The sequence below is a fragment of the Mandrillus leucophaeus genome, unplaced genomic scaffold (genome assembly GCF_000951045.1).
Source record: "Mandrillus leucophaeus isolate KB7577 unplaced genomic scaffold, Mleu.le_1.0 Scaffold107, whole genome shotgun sequence".
NCBI classification, from domain to species: domain Eukaryota; kingdom Metazoa; phylum Chordata; class Mammalia; order Primates; family Cercopithecidae; genus Mandrillus; species Mandrillus leucophaeus.
The window spans coordinates 396,219-399,213 of record NW_012098876.1 but is presented as its reverse complement, the minus strand read 5'-3'; positions in this window follow the sequence as shown (position 1 = coordinate 399,213).

Here is a 2,995-nt window from a genome sequence, read left to right as displayed (position 1 = left end):
GCAATCTATTTGTATAAAATATAAAATTAAATGTATCATAACTATTAATTTAAAAATTATTTTAAATTTGAGTTTATTGAGTTTGCCATTTTTTGTACATAACAGTGGTTTCTGGTCCCAAGTTCCCCTTGAACGTATTTACTACAATGGTCTTTTTACTCCTATTTCCTGCTACAATAGAAAAGAAAGGCTAACCATTCATGGGTCCCATAAAAAACAATGTGAAGGAAGACTCTAAGAGTGACCAAATCTACCAGTGAACAGACTATCTTTCTGAAAAAGAAAGAATTAAGTGACCAACTAAGAGATCCATTTTTGTACCAATGAAACACATGGAGGTGAAACCTCAGAACAAGCAGAACTTAAGCTCAATGACAAGATGTTTTGTATGTCAGACCAGCTGAGAATGTATCTGTCAATCTTGACTAAGCCCAATGCATGGGTGGTGACCCTGAGGAAGGCCAGATGATATGCTCTGAATTTTAGATAGGTCTAGATGACATTTGATGTGAAACTCTAGTCGACCTATCATAAACTAGTTTTCTGAATCAGTCCTTATTCTTAGACCCAAGACTCAGCTATTTCTCCTTTCTTAGATGACATGCCCAATAAAAACAGCATCCATGATTGGTTTCATTATCTCCCAACTAAATAGTGGTGACATTACCACTAACACTAGTATCCAAACTCTGACACAAATCCTAAAGGTACTGAGTCAGTAAGACAGAGCAGAAGCTATGTCAGGCCATACTGACCAATTTCTGAGAACCACATTAGCCACATTCATGCAACTAAAACCCATCTACGACACACAAATGGCAGATGAGAAACAAAAAAAAAAGGATGAGGTCATTTAACTTTATCCTTGGAAACATGATTCCACTGTTTCAAATATAGGAAACCTACCCTGGGAGACTTCTACCAAAGTGCAGAAGGACCTGATGTATGGGCTCATCATCTTAACACTAGAGTCCCAGGTCAAAACTCCAGAAGGAGGATAAGAAAGGTCTAGTCTGTGAACCACCTGGACAGAAAGGTCATATCCCAAGCGTCCTGCCTACCTGTGACAGCTGCTAGCCAACAGACAATTCTGGTTATGAAGTTATTTCTTGAGAATGGCTTGATTCTCCTTTATGCCACCAACAGTATTAGTCTGGGCAGGGTTCCCTGGATATTTACTTTCTTAAGATGTTCCTTGCCAAAGACAAACTAGACCAATGCCTATGTAAGAACAAGGACTCTCAAGATCCTGCTACACAGTATTCACAATTAAAAGGGCCCAAGATTCAGGACCACCTAAAGACAACTGACAAAAAGTAAGCGTCAGAGCCAGAGGCCAACCTCTGCTAGATGAAGCAGCAGCACATAGTTCCATTTCCATCTGATAAGGAGACAGAAAAGAGGCATCTCAAATGATGAAAAACGAAAGGCTGGGGTCCTAAAAAAACAGACTGGCTTCAAAGAAAACACTAAGGAAGACCCACAGAGCTGTATTAATTTTAGTAAAAATAATCATATGCCAACAGGGGAATTGAACCACTTTCTAAATGATAGTATGAACTCATCTCTTCAGATACTTGGTAAGTGGTCAAAGCTTGTTTTTATAATTACTTTCACTGTTTTGGGCAAAAAGTCTTTCTTATCTTTGGTCCTTAGGTGTGGTATCAGTTTCTTCCATTTTTTATGTGTTACAAAACAATCTCTTTCTCACTTGACATCAACAACCAAAGTGAAGTATAAACACGAAGTTGCTGATATTGTTGCTTCTATACACACAAAATACCAACATCTCCATACATTTTATAGGCTATACCAGGGTCTCAGAAAGAATTAATAACAGTTATCCAAAAATATTGTAAAATTTAAGGCTGAGTGAAATACAGTGAAGCCTGGTAATATATGTTAAGGAAAAAAACCTAGACCAACATTTTAAATATTGGTTTCTTAAATATGTTAAACTCCCATTAACAAAACATAATCTAAGCATCAAAACAAACAGCTAAGCAAATTAATTTAAAAATAAAACAGTTTCTAAGTAGATGAATATAATCACGTTTATACAGCTACAAACCATCCCTTGGAAGCTAAGCCTAGTAAAAGAATGACCTGTAACAGAACGACAGAATCATTTATCAACCTTTGAGTTGTGTGATTTAAAAAACAATTGTTCTCTCCTCCTCCCACCAAAATCTCCATTTGAGATAAGTTTCAATCGTTATTTTTTTTAAATTTTTTAACTTAGCTGGCCTAATTTGTGGTGGCTGACACAATATTGATAAAACTGCCTACTTGACCTTCCTCTTGCTCTCCGAAAGAAGTGGTTTAAACAATTACACAGATTTTACAAGAGCTTCTGCCAGGGCTCAAGCACCACAGCGCAGAGTCACTACCTTAGTTAACATGTGCTCCCCAGAGTCTTTAGGCATTAAGTGGTTCAGTGAGGGCTTCAGCCCTAGTGGTATTTTCAGGTTTTCTCAGCTGGGACTCCTGTCGTTTTTCATACAGCATAATGGCAAAGTCAAGTAGGAACATAAAACTTGCTAAAAATCCAAACACCTGAGGAAAAAAATGAGGAAAGGTTATAGGAGGAATTTTGGAATATAATCTTACATTTCCTACTTGGCTTGGACAGTGTTTCATATAAGCAAGATGTTTATGAATTTTATCTTATACACAACTACTCTTTAATGTTAAAAAAAAATTTTTTTAAGTCATCAAAAAATGGAAAGAAGTTAGAAAAAATTCCAGAATAATGGCTATCAGTCGGAAGTCCCACAAAGTACTAATGTTCTGCCTTATGTGTGCATGTTTATATGTGGAGGGCTAATATATGAAACTAGGGTTAACAGATAAACATTAAATCCTAAAAAATGATACAGAACACAAGAATATTTGCATTGTTAGATTGACCCACAGATGTGATAAGGAAATGTGACTAGGCAACTCAGTCTAGGTGAAAATGAAAAAAGTTATTAATATCAAAACAGAAATTCCA